At 39.3% G+C, this 22,379-nt stretch overlaps 1 protein-coding gene across 3 annotated transcripts in view; it reads left to right on the top strand.

Annotated features, from left to right (window-relative positions):
* Nucleotides 1–22,379, top strand: part of RET (ret proto-oncogene) — a 76,957-nt gene that overhangs the window by 8,650 nt on the left and 45,928 nt on the right. The window contains exon 1 of one of the 3 annotated variants that reach the window (XM_058421558.1): nt 3,409–3,592. The exons of the other annotated variants lie outside the window; for them this stretch is intronic. The gene's annotated coding sequence lies outside the window, so the exon portion shown is untranslated. Of the gene's footprint in view, nt 1–3,408; nt 3,593–22,379 lie in introns of those variants that run through there. 3 annotated transcript variants of the gene reach the window in all.

Raw genomic sequence — 22,379 nt, 5'->3', positions numbered from 1 at the left:
AGGGGAAACAATATGGCTGTAATATAAATTTTATTGCACATTTCAATTCAGCATCATTGACACGCTCTAGATGAGAAGGCATTTTAAACAATTTTATTGCTTTGGTAAACTTTTGCCTTCGTGAAGATTAGAAAAGTTGTCTTAAATTGCTTTGCTGAGGAGTTTTCTGGCTAGTGAGAGAATTTGTAACATGCATTTTCCAGGATTTTTTTATTTAAAAAAGGAGACAAAACCCAAGCCTTTAAAACTTAGTTTCTCTAGTTTTAACAACAAACGGGAACATCTTAAGAGACTGCGAGAGATCACCCTTAAAAGGGGTGAAAACCAGAAACATATATATTTTTTCTTACTGAGGCATTGAAGTGAGCATGTTGTTGGAAAAATGATCTTTTTTAACTATTTATTTTCTTAGATTCTAGTCTAATAAAATTTGAAATGAAAGTTGGACCAAAGGTTTTGGGGCAGTAAATGTCTGAAGAAAATAAGCAATAATAGCTTATTGTTGTTTTTGTGGTTTTTTTTTTTTTTTTTTTTGTTTTGTTTTGTTTTTTGTTTTTTTTTGTTTGTTTTTTGTTTTTTTTTTTTTTTTTTTGTTTTTTTGTTTTTTGTTTTTTGTTTTTTTAATCTAGCTTCCACAGAGGCTTTATAATTTTTTAGTTTATTTTTAAAATTTTGTCCTCTGTCTTTGCAGTGGTTATTTTGGCATCGTGGCAGAGCCATCGTTAATACCTGGCAATTAGAAAGCGAAGGGGATGAATCTGTACAAGTCTCTACTTTGGCCTTTCAGAATGTGTTTGTCCACAATACAACTTCCAGGAAACAATAAAGGAAATGCCCATGATTTAAATACTTAGATTGGTCATCAAAAACTCAGTTTAGATTGAATATAGTAGTTATATTTGCCAGTGTAGTAAGACTGGTAGCAAGGAATTGTACTTAGTTTATAAAATGTTCTGTTGCTAAAGAGTCCTTATGACAAAAGATTTTTATTGCCTTTCTCTAGTAAACCCTTAGTAACAGTAGGTAAGATAATGTAAGAATTACTACATAAAGTCATACCTGACACAGTAGTTTATTTCCTGATGATGCCTGGAAGTATCCAGTTTTGAATGGTGCATTTTGGTCTTCATACTTCTTGAAATGCAAAGGATAACCACAAGAAATTTAGGAAATGCTGTTTTAGAAGAAAAATTGAAATGAGTGGCAATATTTATTCACAAAGACAACTGAGTTCAAATTTTTCAGTTTAAGCAGAAGTATTACAAAGGTGGATGTACTGCTGGAAATTGAGTAATGGTGGAAACAAACACTTGGGACATAGCAAGTGATACAAAGGAAACATTTTGGTAGCAGGGAGCCACAAGGATCTGTTGTCTGCAGTCATTGGGGGGTTTCTGTTAATTGAGAGTATCTTAAGAACGTGTGGGACAGCAGTGTATTGATGTTGGTTATATAAAATCAATCCTACCTTGGATGAGTTGATGACCTCTCTTGGAAACTTTTGGCTTCACCTTCTTACGGTCCTGTGCTTGGGGTGTTAAAACCAGGACAAATGCAGCCTTTGTATGTCTGCTGAAGCTAATGTCAGGTGTTTGGTCAATCAGGACTCCTCATGAGATCAGCATAACTTACTTAGTCTGCAGCTAATGCAACTTGAGAGTTCATATCAAAATACTTACATTGTTAATCATCAACAGCTGAATAGACGGGAGTTAGATGCCTTTGATGTCAAGACGAGCTTCTGGAGTTTCTGGTTTTCAGAATATCCCCAGGGATATATTTGATATATGGTGGGTTTTGTCTTCTCAAAAATCAATTTCTAATTCCATGCTCAGCATTCTCAAATCCCAGACAGTGAGCTGGGGACCTCACACTGGCACTGAGCATTTCCAGTTAAGGCCTTGAAAAAGTTTGTATCCATATGGCCTAACCTTGTCACCCAGAGGAGTAAAGAGTGCTGTTTTCTTCAGATGAAAAATGAAATGCATTGGAGTGATGATGTTTGTTGAAGTAGATGGCAGGATTTGAGGATCCATTTTCTTAAGGGTTAAACTGATCTTATGATATGGCAAGCAGTTCTTGTTAAATGAGAATTTAATGATAGCAGAGAGACCATGAAAAGAATTAGCAGTGGGATTATAACTCTACTGTCAATATTTTCCACCCTGAATCCTAAATTGCGATTCCCAGGACCATTTATCTGTCTTTGACATCAGCAGCTGAGAACTCTCCCTTTTGTCAATGCAATACTTTGTTAGATTTGATCTTTTAAGAACTGCACTTTGTATTTTTCTACTGTTGGTTCTATTTCACAGTTAGCATCTTCCACTGCATTCATTATAGTTTCACATTTTCAATTTAAATGTTTATGTTTAAATATGCTTAATTTAAAATGGGGTTTGGGATACGAACTACTTAACTACTGTTGGTTCACAGCACTGATCTCATGGAAGGAGCTGGTGATAAGTGTTTTACAAAACTCCAGGGGAATATGGTGCAATCCTATAATGTTATCATATTTCCTATTCTTAGAAGATTTTTGTTTACCCTATACATGCCAGCATGACATTATTCTACTCTGAATGCAGGAAAGACAGAGGAAATAGCCATGAAGAAGAGAAAGACTATTCTTCCACCTTTCCAAGAACTAAACTCAGTCCTAGCTAGTCTTGATTTGAAGCAGATTTGTTACCTTGTCACCTTTTCTGGCATTTGGACAGAAACCTACAAATGTGTGGAACTGGCATTGAAAATGAAATTGCACTGGTTGCGTGATTACCTTTCCAAATGTCTTGATAGAGAGTGCAGACACTGTCACAGCATCTGCGATTGTTTAGACATGTGATTTTGTCTGGGAGGAATGTTTTATTTGGATTTTTTTCCACATTTAACTTTTGAATAGCTTGTGAGTCCAATCTGTCTCGCAGTAGAATGAAAACATTAAGCCTCAGCTCTTTCTGCATTCATTAAAAAGATGGGAAGGAGCATTATCGTGGCAGAGGTGACTCAAAGAAGCTGCAGAACCTTATTTTTCCCTTTTCACACCAGCCACCTCTTTCTAACAGCTTTAATTATAGATACTGCCCTTAGATACTGCCAGATAATGAGTGTAGATACACTCCTGGATCAGGGAGTAAATTGCTAAAATGGTACCAACTCTGAAGCCTTTTGTGCAAAGGCCTGCCTGTACCTTTTTTTTTAAATGTCCACCTGGATCTAGGATTGACCAGAGTTCCAAAATATAACCCTGTTTAGAAAGAATGTGTTTAAACAATTGTCAATGAGATAAGAAATTAAAATAATAGACCCACAATTAAATTAATTTGGTGTCTGTACCTGTTTTACTTGCCTGGGGAAATTTCAACAAAGTGGTGTTAAAATGCTTGTTTCTTTCAGGTTCATTACACCAGTTTTACTGAATGAGGGAAGACAGACTGAAGCTTAGGAAAAAACCAGGAAACTGTCAATGCAACAGTACTGTCAAAGGCAGAATGGGCAAGATTTTCAGAAAATGGTTTGCTAGTATGTTTCATGGGGTCATCGTTTTTTCTAGCATTACATAATGAAGATGGATTTCTCACCTAGATTTCAGGTAACCTGTGGACTGTAAAATAATTTTTAAAATATTGCAATTGTCATTATTATTAATAGTGGTTTTGGTTTTTTTCTTTCAAAGATGCTATACTTGCTTCTAGAGGGCACAGTAGGAGTTAGTTTCTATTTCTTTTGCCATGGTGACTTTTCCCAGTGTCAAGTTATGAAAAACTTTGAGGGTTTGCAAAGCACTTTGGGAGAAAAACTGTAAGAGTGAGGGATTGTTCCGTTTATCTGTGAGACATTAACACTGAATTCTTAAAGTCATTTAAGTATGGTCATTGACAGCTTTCTCACTGCTGATGTTTTTGTAGAGCTGTCTGGGTGAAATATTTTGGATTGTTGTGGGATCAAATGGCTAGTGATGGGCATCGTGATCTCTGCCAGAGTTAGGTCAGTATTTAACAGGGTCTTCAAGCCCCAGTCAAAAATCACCTAGCAATCCTACCAAAGGAGTATCACACAGAAATTTTGCATGGGCTCCCAGTTTTGAGTATCCATGGGTGGTTTTTTATAACAAGATGTTGTATGGTGATACATGAAGTGTGAAGTTGCAGAGTGACATAAAATGAGTACCCTGGAAATTAAATAAGCCACGTGGACTGTTTCGCTGATTTTATCTCCCTAAATAATGTTCCGTTGTTTTGCGAATGCTGGTGGAGAATCAGGTGCATTTTAGGCACTTTGCATTTTCAGGAGTCTGTGTTTCTCATGGTGAAATTAAGTCTGCTTACCGTGAGGTACACAGATAAATATACACAAGTTTGTTTGGGTTGACTCTTTCTGGAGTGGTACTTCTCACACTGTGGTTTCCTTCAGTACATGACTGACACATGGTGGTGGTCTTTGTCTCAATGCCACTGTTTGTGTATTGTGCCTCTGGCAGCTGAATATCCATGGGAAAATGTGTTATCTTTTGATCACTGGTTCCTGAACTGTAGGTTTCTTCTGATGGACTGTCAGCCATGGTAGAGATCTGAGATGCCTTATTAAACAGCTGTTCCAGAAGTGCTTGCAATTAAAGCCTTGATGATAACCATGTATTTGGTCATAAGAAGGGGATGAAGATTGAGAGGCATACAGTGATACAAAATGCTGGGAATCCCTCTTGTGACAAAGTTTTTGGTAAACCATTTTGAATGCACTACTGCTCCTTTGTTCCTTTCCCTTTTTTTGGGGGGAGAGGGTATTTTTTGTGGAAAAAGCTCAATTATACATATATGCATATGTGTAAAAATAACAAGTTGAAGAAGAAAGTCAAAGCAAAAAGAGCTTCTGACTGTTAAACAGCTTGAGGGCATTTGCTGCTGTTCTGAAGGTGCAGAAAAGGACTTGTAACTTTCTGATACAATGGGCATTTTCATAATAGGAAGCTTGAAAATATGTTTAAAAATAAGTTTAGAATCAAGCCTTTGTCAGAATATATCCTGTCTGCAGCTGTTAGGTTACTTGGTTTGTTTAAATATGAAAGTTGTAAAGTCAGGATTATTCTGCTGGATCTGTAAGGTAAGGATTTCCTCTTCACACACTTAAGCCTGTCAGATCTGGTCTGGGCACTGATGTCATACTTAATATATTGTATTTTAGCAGTGGCTGATGAACACCAATAACTGTCAGCAAAGCTGGATGCATTTGTCAGGGGAGAAAGTGAGAAACTGCCATTTTGCATCAGGCTGTCGCATCTCCCAGCACTTGGGGTATTAAGCCCTGCTTCGCTCAGGCTCGGTGTGCAGAATGAATGAGGCTGTTTTAGTGTGACTTCTGTTTTTATAGTTAGCTGAACTTTGAAATTGTCTCCTAAATCATCCTTGCCAATAGCATTAACTACCCCTTTGCTGGTAGTCAGAGATTATTCTACAGTAAGTTAAAGGGTAACTCATCTTCTTTTGTGATGACAGGAAACATGGAGGGATGTAAAAGATAATGGCTAATTCAAAGCAGAGCACTCCGCTCTTGCTTCTGGAAATCCATCAACTCCATTCAAACACGGATCTGAAATTTTGCAACAAGCTTGGGAAGCCCTTTCCTTTTCTCTGCTTCAGCAAATTGTTATCTGGGGGAGGATGCTGCAGATGCCCATGAATTATGATACCTTTCATTACAAGGGGGTGAATTGCACATTAGCCTGGCGTTCAGAAGCCTGGAGATTTCAGCCACTATGCTTTTGTTGGTTCAAAAACAGGGAAAAGCATGATGCAAAGTAGATAAATGATGTGGTATTAAAGAAAGGTCTTTATCCTTCCTTCTCCTTTTGCAGCACCAAGCCCCTGAAAATAGATCATTTAAAAACATTCTCGTGCAGAGATGAATCATCCCAGCTGTACGGCTGGGCCAGGTAGGCAGCGACAGGGCCAGGTGGAGCAGGGGAACAGCAGGTGAATTGATCCTTGGGTAAACACCTCTGTTTGCTTTTTAAAAAAATTCTGGTTAAAGACAGCTGCAGCAAGGGAGCAAGAAAAACCTAATGTAGTAGCAAGCCATGGAAGGATATTTCAGAGTTACTTTTTCAGAAACAAGCTCTGTCTGGCTCTCCTCCCATGGCAGTACCATCCGTGCTTCCTCTTCGTCACCTGGGGTTGCTTCTGCTAAGTAAAATCTTGCTGTTGCGGTTGACAGCCAGATTGTTGCTCCTGTCTTTACCTTCTTCAAAGAAATTACATTATTTTCTGCAGATGGAGGGGTGGGATGAAGAAAACTCTCCTGCTAAGTCCAAGAGCGTTATCTCTTCATATACTTTGTTCTTCTGGAGCAAGGCATCTTGTAAGACCTTGAGCAAGCGCATGAGGAAACACAGACAGTGAAGAGACTGGGCGGAAACAGGAACAACCTACTTTTTAAATCTTCTAAAAACCTTAGGAAACACTGTGTCTGAGATTTGAAGACATCCCTGTGCTCTGGGGAGCTCTGGAGATGGAGGAAAAAGACCAGATTCTTCTATAACAGCCACTCTTAATCTTTGAGTATAGAAATAATTTACTTAGGCAGCATTTAAGTATGGCAGTCAAAAGCACTGTAAAAAATTATGAAGCAGATTGGTTTTGTTAGACTATGATTATACTTACTCACGACTCTTAATAGGTGTCACGTTCTCTGAAGCATTTTTAATTTCCTGAGAACAATGTAACTTCAGATATCTTTCTTCACCAGGCCATTTGATTTATTAGAAAACGGCAAGATCCATGTAGTGCAGACTCTGTTAGTGATTGTTGTGTACTGTTCTGCTGTGAAAAAGTGGAAGCATGGTAGCTTGGATGTGTTCAATTGTCGATGCATGTTTTAACATCCTACATACGGTATATCTTACACATGATATATTTCTATATAAGGTCTGTCAGACATAACTAAAACAAATACTCAATGCTATCCCTCCACAATCATTGTAAAGGAGAGTAGGAGTTGCCTTACTGAAGTGCTTTTTCTTCCTACGCTGCCACATGCAAAAGAGATTTATGGAAAACAGAGAAAACAACACTGATGAGAGAAACAGATTTACAGCAAGAGCCACTATCACAGTATAGCTACACTGTTTAGCAAACACCTTATGGGAGACAATGCAATGTGCCAGCAACACTGCTTTTGTTTTACAGTATTTCTTTACAAGCTAATAGACAGTGTGCTTGAGAAAATTAATCTTGTTATGATAGATGTATTGTCATTACAAGTAAGTTTTACTAAATGAATTAATTTGTTTTATTTACTCCTTACAAAGTCAATATGTTGCTTGAGAATTAAGCAGTTCTTTGCTGTCAGTGAGTTAAATTACTGAGCAGGGGAGTTAATTAAATAAATAAATGAACTAGTAGGAGATAAGATAGGCATCCACCAAAAGAGTTTAAATTTTGTCCAAACATTGACAAGCACTGCTGCCTTCAGAGGGCTTGGATCAATCCTTATGACTCACATCCTTAAGAAAAAAAGAATAAAATTAAAAATACCTGATTATTTGCATCCTCAAACTTATTATCCATGATAAATCAGGGAAGGATATTTTGCACAAAATCAGCTATTGTCTGAAAAGTTTATAGTTGTTTAATAAAACAAGTACTTGGTATTATTTTGTTGCAAGGATGCACTTTTTTTCCCAGGTAGTAGGCTTACATGATTCTCACTTGTACAGTTCAGGTGCTTTTATTGGCAGCTTTCATGATTTATGGCTTGCTGAGTGACATTTTATTTCCTATTCAAGGTAGTAACAGCTTAGAGTCTTCAATTAATGACTTTTATAAGTAAAACTGCTCTGGGTATTTCTAGAGCACTGTTCAGGCCAAGTTCCTTGAGAGATCCAAATTGCCAAGAAAACCATTTGGATGAACACAACCTAGCACATGCAGGTATGTATGCGCCAGAGAGGATCTAAGAAGGAGGCTGTAATGTCTAGACTAGCATTTGTGACTGCTAATACGCTGCTAATATGGGTATGTTTTTTCAAACAGAGGTGTTCAGGGGGAGCTTAAGGTCCATTACGAGTTTTCCTCCTGTGACACAAGTGAAATATCTTTGGATAGGATCAAGCTTTGTGGATTTCAGCTGCAAAACTCTCATTAAGTTTCATTTCACCTTTTGTGTTAGTTTTGAGACCCTGTCAGAATTGCATTTGGCACAGAGAGAGCGGTGAGTTCATTGAAGAAATACTGGGTTTTAGAAAGCGTGATTGCTTTTACAGTCTCGTGGTGTGTAGCCTGGCAGAAGAAGTGTCTGTACCCAGAGACTCTGTAGTTCATATCCCTGCATTGATGATTAGATCTAATTTCTTAATAAAAACATCAAGTGTGGTTTAGGGAAAACATTGCAGTGAGATGATTAGTGGTGGAATGAAAAGACGTGCTCTTACTGGAATTCAAGTGCCTTCCTCTGATTTTAAGGCACACAGTGATGAATTTGCTGCTGCTAATGCTGCTCTTCACTCTTAGCCTTAGAAGTTGAGGAACACTGAAGAGGCGTGGATATAAAAGCCTGAGGAGCTAAACTGGTGTAGGTATCTGAAGGGAGGTTTGTTCATACTTGGGAGAATAATGGCAAGTTGAACAGGTTATTGTCAGAGCTTCTGCACATGAGGAATCTTTATGTAGAAGGCAATAACCTCCATGATCTCATGGGATTTTGGCTTCGGAGAGGACAGCACACTGGCTTGTCAAGAAGAACTTGACAGGCTGCAGAGGACAAAATGTCAGATGAGGAGCGAGGGAAAATGGTTTCCTTTTCATTTCATTTCTTGGCCAAATTTCTTGCACTTTACCCGTTATTTCCTCCTCCAATTTATGGCGATGGAGATCCAATATTGTAAAAGCTCTTTGTGGTCTGTGAATGGAAAAATACTCTTAGTTCTAGTAACTAAATACTTCAGTCTTGTTTGCCCTTCTCAAGTATTGCTGTAATTTTTTAACTATTTCAGTATACAGGTTAGTGAAAAATCCTATTTTTGTTTCTCTAAAGAGGTATTTCTGATCAATTTCATCATGTGAGACACTGCAACATTGAGGGAATGGTGGAAAAAGATAAATGCTGCTAATCCAGTCTTTTGTTGGTTTAAGTAGGATTCTCTCTTGAGTATTGCCTCCATTTGGAGGAATCAGGCAGTACTTTTGCTTGCTGTAATATGGGGTTTGTTTAAAGGCAGAATTCCAAATATACTTGTTGGCTTTTCTCCTGAATCATGACTGTAACAGGGACATGGATACCTTAGAGAGCTAAATATCCTGCAGTCTGGTTTGCTACTGATGTGCATACATAATTTCCACTGACAGTAATGGGAGTTACATGTGTAGAGAAAACAAAACAGACCCTTAAAAAATGTTGGTCAAGTAATAAAAGCTAGTCTAAAGAAAGGGTGGAAGTATAGAGTAGGAGGCGGATTTTTTTCTTTTTTCAGCTTGCTTTGTCTTTAACTTATCTTCACCCCACTCACGTTAGCTTAATATTATTTTTATGGGTTCCATCTTGATCTGTTACAGCCTGAGGGGTAAGACAACATCCATGTGAAATAGGTAAGCAGAAGATGATTTTAAAATCTATTTACTCCATTTCCCAGCTCCCAGAGGAGTGAGAAGTTTCCCTGTGTAGTGGTGATACCTATGTGCTGCTGAAACTCTTTTATTATGCAGGAAATTGTAGTGTTGCCCCTGCAGCAAGGGCAGGGCTGCAGAGCCCCCCTGCCCCCGAGTGAGTGCATCCCAGCAGCATCCAAAATGTGAAACTGCCTGTCCCAGTGTGTTTATTGGGAACTCTGCTGTCCTTTGCATGCTGTGTGTTATTTTGCACTCTGAAAATGAGAAACGTAACTTCTTTGGAGGCTGTCAGGACTGTCAGTGTTTTCTTTGAGCTTCATTGAGAAGGGAGAAGCAAATTCCTGGATAGTTCCTGGATAGACTCGGTGCTCTGTAGTCTATCCCTTAATTCAATTCTCTGCAACCTGTGTGTTTTCATTGTTAATCAATGGACATTTGTCCTCAGAAGTAACTAACCCTGGGGAGAGTAAGAAAGGATAAAACTGTTCAAAACCCCAAGTTACACAAAAGGCATAAAAATAAAATTGTCCTTTTCCAAAATAGCTGAGCATTATGGCATCTTAATAAAGGGAGTGCTAGAATATGTTCTAATAAACCTCAGTAAAACCTCTAAAAATAACTACACAGATATAGCCTAAGTTGATTACCAGTAATTGAACTGACTTAATGTAGTTGGATGATGTCATGTAAAATATTCCTCTAAAGTAATTTCTGTAGACAAGCCATTTGAAGTCCTCTTGCAGGCAGCATAAACATCTTCATGTTGCTAAACTGAGCACTCGGGCTAAAGCACTCAGCGGGAGAGCTCTGACATCTCTGTTTTATCTCGTTCCTTTGTGCGACTCTGCCTTGCCTGCTAGAGGCAGCTTTGCAATGGCAGATCTCTCATCCTTGTTTTAGTGAAAACATGGGAACTCTAGAACGGTTTAGTTGTAGAATAAGAGAGGCTAAAGATGGAAAGGACTTTTCAAAGTGTCTGGCTTCCAAGTTTCCCTGCAGTACGCATTTCCAGTGCTCTGTCCAACTTCAGCCTGCCCAAGCAATGGGGACTGTTCCATGGCCTAATTCATCTCATGAGAAGGAAGCTTTGAAAATGATTTTCCTAGGTTTTGGTCTTGTTTTTGCATTTGCTTATGCATTTCCTTGTATATTGGCTCTTGTATTTTTATAGCATTTTAAAGCTTTGTAGCTGGTTAATGCAGATAATACCTTCTGCCAAAATTTGTTTAGCTTGGATTGTTGCTTTAGTGGAAATGGTTTAGTAGGCTTTATGGTGTGTTTATTTTTTTCCTTTTTTCCTTTTTTTTTTTTTTTTTTTTTTTGGTTTGGGCTTTTTGGGGGATTTTGGTGTAATTTTTTTGGTTGGCTGTTTGGGTTCTTTTGTGTTTTGATTTATTCTCTGGAGGCCAAGACATCCAGGACTGGTTCAAGTATTCAGGATGCCAGTGTGGATTCTACAGAAATAAAGTGCTGTGTCCCTGCTCTGAGATTTTTCTACTTACTGAACTAGCTTGCTTTAATATAGAAGCACCTCAAGCGTTTTTCTTCATCAGCTGTCTGTATAACTATTTCCTTCTTCATGCCCTGAGGTACTGGCATATCAGTAACTCTTGGGCAGTTTTGTTTACTGGGGCACTAGAATATCAATTATGGAATAATCACTTTGCTGATACAATGGGGAAATTAAATCTGAGATTTGCAGATGCTGCTCTGCTCTTTACCACATCTAAAGGTCTGGAACACTGTGAGAACAAGTCATAATTCTGCTGGTTTTTTTCCTAAGGCCACAATTTTTTGGGGTTTTTTTTTTGGTCCAGAAAGGTTGGTCAGTGGGTGATTCACTAAAGCACTGATGTGCAAATCCTGTCAGAAATTTGCACTAACCTCCTGAACCTGTCAAAGTGCCGAAGGCACTGTTAGTTACGATGCTGCCCTTAATCAAGAAGCATGGCAAGGCCAGAGCTGTGGCTTCTGTTCTTGTGTTATTAAATATCAACAGCTAATAGCGCGCTTAGTTAGCACTAGTTGATTCTTTAAATGATAGCTTATGGGGGAAGAGCACATCCTGTGTATGAGGGGAAGAGTCATTAACTTTACCTTGAATAATGACATTTAGGAGCAGGCTTCAACATGCCCATGTTTTGCCCCTGTTAGCCTTTGAAGAGGAGATTTCCTCTTTCTCTCGTACATTGTTTTGCCAACTGTCCTGGGTTGCCCGCCTGGAGCATTGAGTTCTGTTTCCCCAGAGGCCTTCTGACACATTTTTCTGGCTCCTGTTGGAGCATGAACCAAGCTGGCTGCGAGAGTATCCTTTTTAAAACCTCTGTTCTCTGTGCACTTAAGGGCCGTGTCCGTTGTAACATTTTTGCAGAATCAGATGCATGCCTTGCAGGTTTGAGAATTGCTGGTGAAAGCTGTTGTCTTCCTAGGGGTGGAATGCCAGCAGGACAAGGACTGACAGATTTTGGAGTCTTTCTGTCGCTTAAAGACAAGTCTTAGTCATTCAGATCAGGACTGAACCTATAGTGTTTTGAGAGAGGCTGACAATGCCATTTTTATGTGCAACAGTGCACTCTCTATTCATCAAGGAAATGACCGCAGAAATGTGTACCCAGCTGTCTCTGTATCAGTAGCATCTATGCATAGCAGCTGCTGATGTTTGTGATCATTTCCTATCAGGCCCTTCTTAGTTTGGTGGATAAGCCTCAAAATAATTACTTAAAATCTTGGAGCTCAGGGACACCTAAGAGCCAAAATCAAAGCCATTTCAATAACACTACTGTTGCATTGCCTTAATCCAGCAAATTTAAGCCGACGTTGAATGATGTTCTCTCCGGAGTCTGCGGCAGTATTCCCTGCAGTCCTTGTCCTTGAGTATCCCCTGCTGCAGCCCTGGTCTCATGCCACTCAGCCCAGAGGAGCCTCTGGAGTCCCACAGCACCCTGCAGACCCTGGCTTTGCCCCGTGTGCTGCGTGGGTGTGGGCTGCTCACATCTCCAGCTGCTCAGGATGTGCCTGCGGCGCTGGATGGAGAGCATGCCTTGGCCATCATCTGAGCAAAGTCCGACTCTAATGCTTTGATTTTTTGTTGTCATTTTTAAATCTTTGTAACTGCCTTCGTAAAGAGAGCTTCTGGCTCTTTTAAAGTTGTTTTTGAAAGTCTTTTTTGTACAATTTTACAAGACTTACAGCAAGAAAGGAGATTATATTTGTGGCCAAGGCTTTAATCTCTTACTTATTAGACCTCAGCTCAATGACGTGCCTGTGACAAAGCAGGGTGCATCGTTTTGGTTAAGTCCCCTGGGTCCCTTGGTATGTATGCAGCGTATCAGAACTGTTAGTGCAAAGCTGTTAGAGAGGAACTTTTTGTTTGGATGTAACCCCCTTACTACTTCCTGCTTCTCTTTGCGAAGGAAATTGTATCCTTAAAAGCACGTTGTAGGTGAATTAGGTATGTACTGCAGACACATCTGTGTTAGAGATTTTACCTGATGGACATACTTTTGCCGTTTAGATATATCCTTAACTTTTCTGTGCCCCCCGTTCCCCAGGTGTAAAACAGGGATAATATTCTTGACAGCTGGGAGAAGTGGAAATACATTAAACATGGTGAGACCACTTAGTACTACAGTGATGGGCAAAAATTCTCTAATGAGGAGATATGATTTCACATTTATGTCTTTAAGGGCTTGGCAATACTTGTCCACCCAGAAGATACACCGCAAATTTGTGTCCATTATTCTGTGAGAACCTGCTGCAAAGAGGGAATCTCTTGCATCTTAGTTTTTCAGTAGCCTTAATCTTTCAATGGATGTTACTTTGAGAGCAGAACTAACACACTGAATACTTACGGGGACGGAATGGCATTTAAGATCAGGTTTGCCTTTTTTCCAAGCCCTTGACACTGTGCACAGAGCTGGTGTAGGTGACAGTGGTGTGATCCAGGAGGCCACTCTAAGTGGGTGCCTTTTCAACCACTTGTTAGAGCTCTCAGTCTAAGCTTTGCTTCCTGATCCATTGAAACCTTCTCTGTCAGATCAGTGACTTGGAACAGTGATCAGCGCAGCAGGTTTCTCATTTGCATGGTTTCCTGACAGGAGGTAGACTTCCTTTATTTCTAAGAGTTGATGAAATCAGAACTCAGTTGCAAGGCTCCCAGTCTACATCCGTGTCAGCAGTGTGTTAGCAGGATACCTTTGTTTTCTAAGGTGTGTAGATTGATACTAGACATCCCCAGTGCGCCTCTCATATTGTGCTGACAGCACTTCTAATGAACTACTCATTGACTCTGACCCTCTTTTTTTTCTCATGAGTAATGCCAAGCCAATACCAACAAATTGTCTTAATACTTCTGTTTCACGGTTGGTTGGTTGCTTTTGTTTTGTTTTGAAGTTTTTTCCTCTAGTTCTTTGAGCAGTTGTGGTAGTTGTCTTCGCCTGGAAAACAGGGAAATTCGTAGTCATTACAAATAGTTCAGAGAGCAAAGCCTAATAAAAGGGAGGAGTTCAGCAGTATGCTTCCCATGTTTTAAGAATGTATAGAAGAATACAGACAGAAGAATCAGGAACAAGTTATGCCCAAGTTGTGTACTCTAAATGAGACAGAGGCACTTTTCTATGCAGGCGTACTCATTGATGATTTGTGTATGTGGGCACCTATCTATACATCAGTATCTTTTGGATGACACACTGCTAAAACTGTACTCTGTGCAATTACCCACAAGTTTTAAGAAAAATAAAACCCAGTTGAATAGAGTAATGTGCAGAATATAGCACTTTCCTGCTCAAACTGCTGTTTTAGTATCAATGAAGATTGATTTAATGGTATTTTCCTCATAAGAGTTCAGAACACCAGTTTCCCATTTTTTCCAAGTATGTTGTCCAGGAAAACATAATTGGAGTGAATTCTGTTGAAGTTACTGGAAAAGTCATGGAGGTTCTTCTCCTGGAAAGAATAATGGCAAATTTCGTTGGGACATCTGTTTGGTTATTTGGAAAAAAAAAAAAAATGGCATGATGTAACGTGATTTTTTTCAGAATGGTTATTTCAAATATTGTTTGGTTGAAAAGAAATATTTTGGATTTTAATTAAAGGTATACCCAGTGCTTTTCTGGATGCACATGTTTATATACATGCAGAGGAATAAAAATAATTGTCTTATTTAGCTGCTCCTTTCTGACACAGTTTTATTCCATTCATGGAAGAATAAGTAGAGAAAATGTAATAATAAACTCTGTTGTGGTTAATGCCTTAAAGATTGGAAATCATCTGGAATCTGTGATCAAATTACCAACTGTTATTATTTTAAGTACCCATTTTCTATTTCCATATAAATAATGATGACCAGTAGGGAACTGCAACATTACTTAGCATGTTCATTAGTAATGGCTGAGTCTGAAGGTAATGCTGATTTGGATTAAGTTAAGAATGATATTTCCATTTGGAATGTTCAGAGGAGCAAAGTACAGACCCAGATTAAACTGTATGTGAATTCAGCAATTTTCAACGTCAAAGCAAAACAGAAGTTAAGGTTTTTTTTTCATGTCTCTCTATTGAATTGTGATAATTTCATGAAATTACTCTGCAGCTGATCTGGGCAGGAAACCAAACTTCTCAGTCTGAAGTCTGATTCAGATCTGTAACTCTGAGAGGAAATCATGGAACTCAGTATCACCTCTTCACTCATTCAGAAAAAAATTAATTAAGGCATCTTTTTTGGCTCACTTGTAATTTCAGAAGCCTATTCCCACTAGTTTGCTCATCTGCCTCTGTATCTTGTTTTTACCAGATTTATGTAGCCAATTATGCTCAATATAAAGATATATTAAGTCATTTAAAGTATTATAGAATTCACATGGTCTGACCAGCTGGAATATTTTTTAGATACTTAGAATGTGTTTTCCAAAACTACTTCATAAAAATAAGCTAACAATCTCCAAATTCATGGTACCTTTGCGAAGAATATCTCTGTAATTTCTGGAGTTAATGTTATAGAAGCGTAATGCAGATCAAGGGATGGAACTTGTAAGAGTGCAGTGAGCTCCTAAAATGCTCTCTGATTTCATCCTTAGACATTTGCTGAAAACTGCTGCCTTAGTTTGGTGAGAAAGATGTAAGGTAGCTGTGTAGATTGACATTTGAACAGTCTGTAGATGCACTTTCCCCACGTATAATTTCTGCCTCTCAAGGTCTGTTGTCGTGGTGGAGTTTGTTTTAGAAGAGCAACTAGTTTAGTTGTTAAAACTTGCTGGAGAAATCTTGATCCATTATATCCAGATGATGTTTTCCATTGTTTATGCTAAAAATTCTGTCCTACTGACTGTGCCCACCCAGTTGTTGAATGTGCTTAACCTTAGTTCACTAGTTTTCAATATTTTGTTTTGTCTTTTAGGTTTTGATGGTTTTCTTTATGTGCTTGACATAAAAGCACATTCATAGATTTTTTCACTGCAACTGCCTGGTTAAATGTGTTTCCTCCATGTGCAATTTTGTAGGTATCCAAATGGCCTGTAGAGGATTTGGGGGTTTTGTCTGTTGTTTGAAGTATAAGAGCTGTAGTTTGTTCATTAGGAGAATGAGGTTCAGGGTTGCAGATTAACCAGCTGCACTGCCTGCATTCATGTGGTCACAACCTTCCAAATTTACCCCATCATGAAAGGAAGAATTAATTATAGTCCTAATTGACTGTTTCCTTGGATATAAGCAGGAAGGAACTGCTACGAGGCAAAGTGATTAATCAGTTAAGCTAGTTACATCAATCAAATGTGTGAGAAAGTTCATCATCCCAAAGGCAAAGTAAAGTAATGCCAAAATACAAAAGCCATCAACTCTTTCATTGGGGTTTTGCTGTGTTTCTTTTGTCAGTTTTCTGAGGAATTGCAAAAAAATAAAAGCACATGGTGGCTGACCCAGTCTGTTTGACAATCTGTCTGGGTTATGGTGGAAGAGGTAATGCAGCAATCTGTTCTCTTATCAGACATCACGTGTAGCCCTCATTGAAAGACCTTAGCATACGTTTTTCATGCAGATGGACAAGTCACATGAGTTTCCCAAACAAGTAACTCGGTGCCACTGTCTCACAACCCCTGGCAGTCGTGCCAGTGAAGTGGACTCTCTTGGTTGCAGTCTCCGTGAGATACTACCCCCAGAGCTTGATCTTAAAGCCTGAAGCTTTAAATCTCAGGTGACAGCGCCTCATAGTATTCTCCCTGTGTCCCTTGGCTGCCAGCCTTTCCTCCCCTGGGGAACACGTGGCACCTTGAGGGCGAGTGAAAAAATCCTGGAAAATCCATTTGAAGCATTATCATCTTCAAGTGAGGGTATTTTGAATAATTGTAATTGACTGGATTGTAAACAACAGCTTTTAAAGAGCAGTGCAGTCTTCCTTGCTTTGGCTGACAACCGCTGTCAGAGGGGAAGGCAGAAGGAAAGGGAGGCACTGTTCTTTGCTCCGGAGAGCCTTTGGGCGGGCGAGGCCCCATGCTCTGGGCTGTCTGTACACCCTTCCTTCTCGGCACACTTGGTTTAAGCCCAGCTCGCTCCTTTAGTCACACGCAGTTCCACGGTGGGTGACACAGCTGAGGTGATGGGGTTGGAGAGGAGGAGACAACATCTTCTGCTGGCATTGGCAATAACAGCAAAGGTTGTGGCACAAAGTCCCAGAGCCTCGACACAGACTGCCCCAGTACCTTTGCTTCACGGGAAGCACTTGTGTGCTTATACAGCCACAGGAGCTGTATTTCCAGGACTGGAAACTTCATTGTGGTGCATTATTTTAGGAAACAATCCGGTTTCATTCACTTTTCTCTGTCTACAGCTAGAAGTTGATAAATAGAAGGCTTTTGGTTTGCCAGAGCTCTGGAGGGCTGTGTGTGATTGGAGGAAAACTTGGGAAGCAGAGCTGTGCAGGAGGTTAGAAGGGGTATGAAACTGTAAGAATAAACAGGCTTCTGTAAGTTAACACTGGAAAAACTATTTACAGTTCTCTCAGGTCTACTGGAAATAGTAATGTATTCAGATATAAAGTCTGTACACACTTAATATCCTATCTAGAAAAGGAGCTTATGAGCATTTATGCTGAACAGTTCTTGAGTGTCTAAAAGATTAGGGTTCAAAGTGTGTATGTGTGTATATCTAGATGTATTACTACTTTCATCAGAATTTTACAGATGCATAGTCATGCTTGTGAATGAGCATATACTAGTACATGGTGTAGTTCGTGCATAACCAGTATGAAATTTAAGTGTTGATATGTAAATTGTTTAAATCAGAAGAGAAAAATGAGCAGTATTAATCTTGTTCTTGCTTTATTTCTATATTTGAAACGTTGGACTATGTAATGAAGATATGCTGAAAGTTAGCTTCATTTATGAGTTTTCTAGGGTAAATTAATTGTTTTAGAAAACAGAGTTTTCTCGATACTTAAGAAGAGATGGATTTAGTCCAAATTGCTCCAGAAAAAACCTGATTACTGGTTAAAGAAGCAGTTTGAATTTTTTTTCATGATTATAATTAAGGTCTAGACCATGCAGTTTTTATTAGCATGTATATTTATTAAGTGTGGATTCTATGTATATTGATTTTGTTTCCTTTTATAAGTATCAAATTCATAGCAACTTTTTAATGCAGCTGCTTTTAATGTTTTATCATTATGCTAAATCCTTGGCAGATGGCTCTTAATTTGTAAAAGAAAAAAATTTTAGGAATGTCATCTTTTACTTGAGTACAACTTAGTTTTCTTGAATCAAAGGTGAAGTGTATGAAGTACTACTGTGACTGTAAATGTCTCTTGTGATCAAAATGTCTTTTGGCTGGTGTACTTCTAGGCTTGGCATAAAAAAGGTTATCTTGGTAATAAGACAAGTGGCTTTAGGTGATGTTGCTTGAGTAGCAGCGTTGGACCAGATGATTACCAGAGGTCCCTGCTCAAGCATTCTGTGATTCTGTGATCTGTTGTTTTTAAAAAATCTATAGCACAAGACCAGTGTTCCTGATCAGATACCATCTGTTTGTGCTTTCTCAGTTTTCCTTTAGAAGTGGAAAGATACCAGTAACTATATATGCTTGAGGGATGGTCAAGGTGTCTCAAAAATGAACTGACCTCCCATGGTTAGGTAGTGCTGAGGACATGGAAATGCTGTCTGCAGGTGGATCCGATTTACAATGGATCCGAGACATACGGCCCTGGAGCTTGCCCAGTCTATTCTGGACTTCAGCCTTACGACCAGAGAGGCCTGATGGATAACTCTACTCTCTGTCTCCTGCTCCAGAAGAGACAGAAGAGAGTTATATTTTGCTCGTACATCTGTATAAGTTGATTTGCTCTGCTTTTTTTCAGAGAAAAGTGGATTAAACCCGTAATGAATAAATCTAATTTTAAAATTACATTGTTGATCTTCACTGCAGCAACATGTGAGATCCTTTCTGAGGTTTGCCATTCAAATGTGCAAAGACAAAGCAAAATAAAATATCTGCAGCTAGGCATTCCCATTTGCAGAGTCAGAGCAATATGATCTTTGTAAAAAGTCATATTTCAGCAAAAATTGGGTCAGCCAAAAAGCTTTTGAGTAGAGGTACACAAATTCCTTACGGCATCCAATAAAAAATGGTGGGCTTAATGATATATAGACTGATTGACTCCACTGGGCTTTTTGGTAAAGTGGCATTCATTCAAATGGATGGGGATCATTGAAAAATTACAGTTGATGTAGTACATTAATTTTGGTTTAAAAGGGAATATTATCCAACCTTAAAAACAAAATATTGCTGAATTAAAGCTACGGAAAACCACATTAAATTCTTAGAATAGTGCTAATTTTCCATATACTATTTTGAACCTAAATTCTGGACAAAGAAGTTTAAAACAACATACACCATTACCCAGGGAATTGTAGCTGAGACTTTTAAATATATTTTCTTTAGCATAAGTTTTTAAAACATAGCACTTTTTCATTCTTTTTGACTTAACATTTTTATGCGGTAGTCCCCAAGCATGCATCTTTCTCTCCTTAGGTGTAACCCATACTCTCACACATTTATGTCACTGTGGATATGACAAAATTTGTCTCCTTGTCCTGTCAGCAAGTGTTTGCAAAATGTTGCCTGTAGTCTCAAAGCTGGTGAAGTCTTACAGGGTTCTTGACCTCAGCAAGTTTGGGTGAGGCAGTGATTGTATTAAAAATAGGTATTTTCCTGAGATGTGCCTGCAGTTGTCAGTTGTTCTGAGCCTGTAGCCTGGTGCAGGCTCAGCACGACATAGGCAGCAGGATGAGCTGCTGTTCAGGAACATGAGCTGCATTAAAGCAGGTGGTTCACGTGCTCTTAGTGTGTGCTCTCTGAGGAGAGCCGGAGTGCTGCACCTCCAGGTGCTCCTCTGAGTGTGGGCAGGCTTGGCTCAGTGGTGCCAACTGTGGTAGCACTGACCTGGTAGGGCTGGGAGGGACCTCTGGACATCATCCAGTCCCACCCTCCTGCAGGGGCACCCAGAGCAGGTGCCACAGGAACATGTCCACGTGGGTTTGGGATGTCTCCAGACCGGAGGACACCATGATCTCCCTGGGCTGCCTGTTCCTGTGCTCAATGGAAAGAAGCTCTTCCTCGTGTTGAGGTGAGACTTCCAGCCATTTTACCTGTATCTCCTGCCCAACTCTTCCCAACTTGTTTTCAATATAAGAAACAAGACTACTGATGAAAAAGACCTGGTTCTTAAAAATTTTGAAGCATTTAAGGAAACTTTTGAGCCCGCTGTGCATCCTTAAGTGAGACATAGTTGTTAGTCTATGGATTTTAAGATTCTTCTCTTTCAGAAGGACCAGTCAGATGGTGAGCTTGGAAGTCAGTCAGAAGTGCTGGCAAATAGTAGGTCTGTTTTATGAATCTGCTCCCCAAATTTCCATCTTCTCTTCAGCAGTAACTGTAATCCATGTAACCAAGCATCTGATGCCTGCTGATTGTTTTCCATCTTTCTGAAGCACTCAGTTCTATATGAGCAGGTATGTAAGCTCATGCAGAAGGCCACACAGTGGTCAGTGCTTTCAGTGCTCTTGACATTTTATTTTTTGTATAGCATTAAAACGTATATGTGATGCCAGTCCTAAATATAGCATTTGTTCAAATTGCTTCCCGCAATTGTCTTGTCTTTCAGCTGTTTTAATGCCATGCAGCATGAGAATCTTAGGAGTTTAATCCAGCACATTTTTTTTTTTCCCATTTCTTGTCTTTTTGTCATGCTGACTTCAAGAATTCTAGCAATATTTGGCTTCAGCCTTGAGTCCCATACCTGTGGGCAAAGGAGATTTATGAGAGGAAGAGTGCACCCTACTGTGAAGCACATTCTTGGTTGCTGTGGCATAGAAAGAAATCTGGAAGTTGTAAAGATTTGTATGTCATCATCTCCTTTTGACATGAAATGTAATAGGCGTCATTAATGATAAAATTGGAATAGGCAAGTGTATGCTATAAACTTAACCTTTGTTCAGTTTTTATCATAAAAAGCATCAAGCCAGACAGCTTTTTTTTCCTGATGAAGGGAAAGTGTTTCATGAGAAGAGTCAACACACTTGAGTCCCGTACCAGGACTTTAAAACCCAGCTTGGTTTGTTGGTGACAATGTTTGTGGGGTGTGTGTGGGGAGGGGTGTTTAAGGCACAGGTAAGGAAAGGCACTTCTTAACAGAGTCACACAAGTTTTCAGTTTGCATTTCTGTGGTATTCAGTTGAAATCTGAACTTGTATTTTCATTATATGTAACAGTCTTCTAGCCTGTGAGTATTGCTGCCTTGATCAGGAAAGAGGGGAAGCAGAGGAAATGAGATTTTTTACTGACACTTAAAACTTGAACTCTTTATGAAATAGTGCAACAAGCACCTTTGCAGAGGAGTTGAAAAGTCAAAATGCCTTGATAAATTGTGCATGGAGATGCTGTGCTGTAACAGAACCTGATGACTTCTTTGTGATGGGAGATGTCACTGGAGGTGTTTTCAGCTCATGGACAGAGCAGAAAGCATCAGTTTCACCATGTGAGAAAAATGTAAATGTATGAACTTTGTGTTTCAATATTCTTTTTGGGTTGGGCTGCCCAGGAGCTAATCGCTGAAGGATGATAGCACTTCCTTTGACTCTGGGTCTGTCACTTACGGTTTGTTTATACCTCAAAAACGTGTGATCAGAATGACTGCTCTGGTAGGCTGAGTTCAGAATAAATGTCAGCATCAGGGACTGTCTGTGTGCATCAGCACAAGGCAGGACTCGGTGCAGACTTTGATGTGGAAGAAAGAGCTAATAATTAAAGACAGTAAGAAGTTACCCAACAGAGAATCTGCAGCATAGCAGTATTAGCAAAATCTTTATCAAAAGTGACTGTATGTATCAGAGATACAAAGAGTTGCTTCTCTTCTGTTGGCAGTGGAGGGTGTAAACATGGGGCAAAGTTTTAGCTGTTACAGTAAAAATGTTTGTAAAGTAAAAAAAGCATTGAAATAGTTATGAAACCTACTAAGCGAATTCAGTTTTAATAATCAGAGGAGGATTGTTTTGTGCATGCGCTCGCTTGGCAGTCTGTGGTGGTTTGGCGTGCAAGGGACTGGGCTGGAACCCAGAAGTCCACTTAAAGGAAAATAAAGCTCTTGTAAAATCCTATAAAGGCCCCTGCTATTCCACATTTTACTGCTGCTTTTACTATTATTTCTTTTAGACTTCTCTAGTTCATTCCTGTCCTTGTCAATGATGCAAAGTAGTTTGTGACTGTCTCAAAGGCAGTGGAGAAGAGCTGTCTCGAGCAGGC

Source organism: Hirundo rustica, chromosome 8, assembly GCF_015227805.2.
Source record: "Hirundo rustica isolate bHirRus1 chromosome 8, bHirRus1.pri.v3, whole genome shotgun sequence".
Taxonomy (NCBI): Eukaryota; Metazoa; Chordata; class Aves; order Passeriformes; family Hirundinidae; genus Hirundo; species Hirundo rustica.
This window is presented reverse-complemented; position numbering and strand designations above follow the sequence as displayed.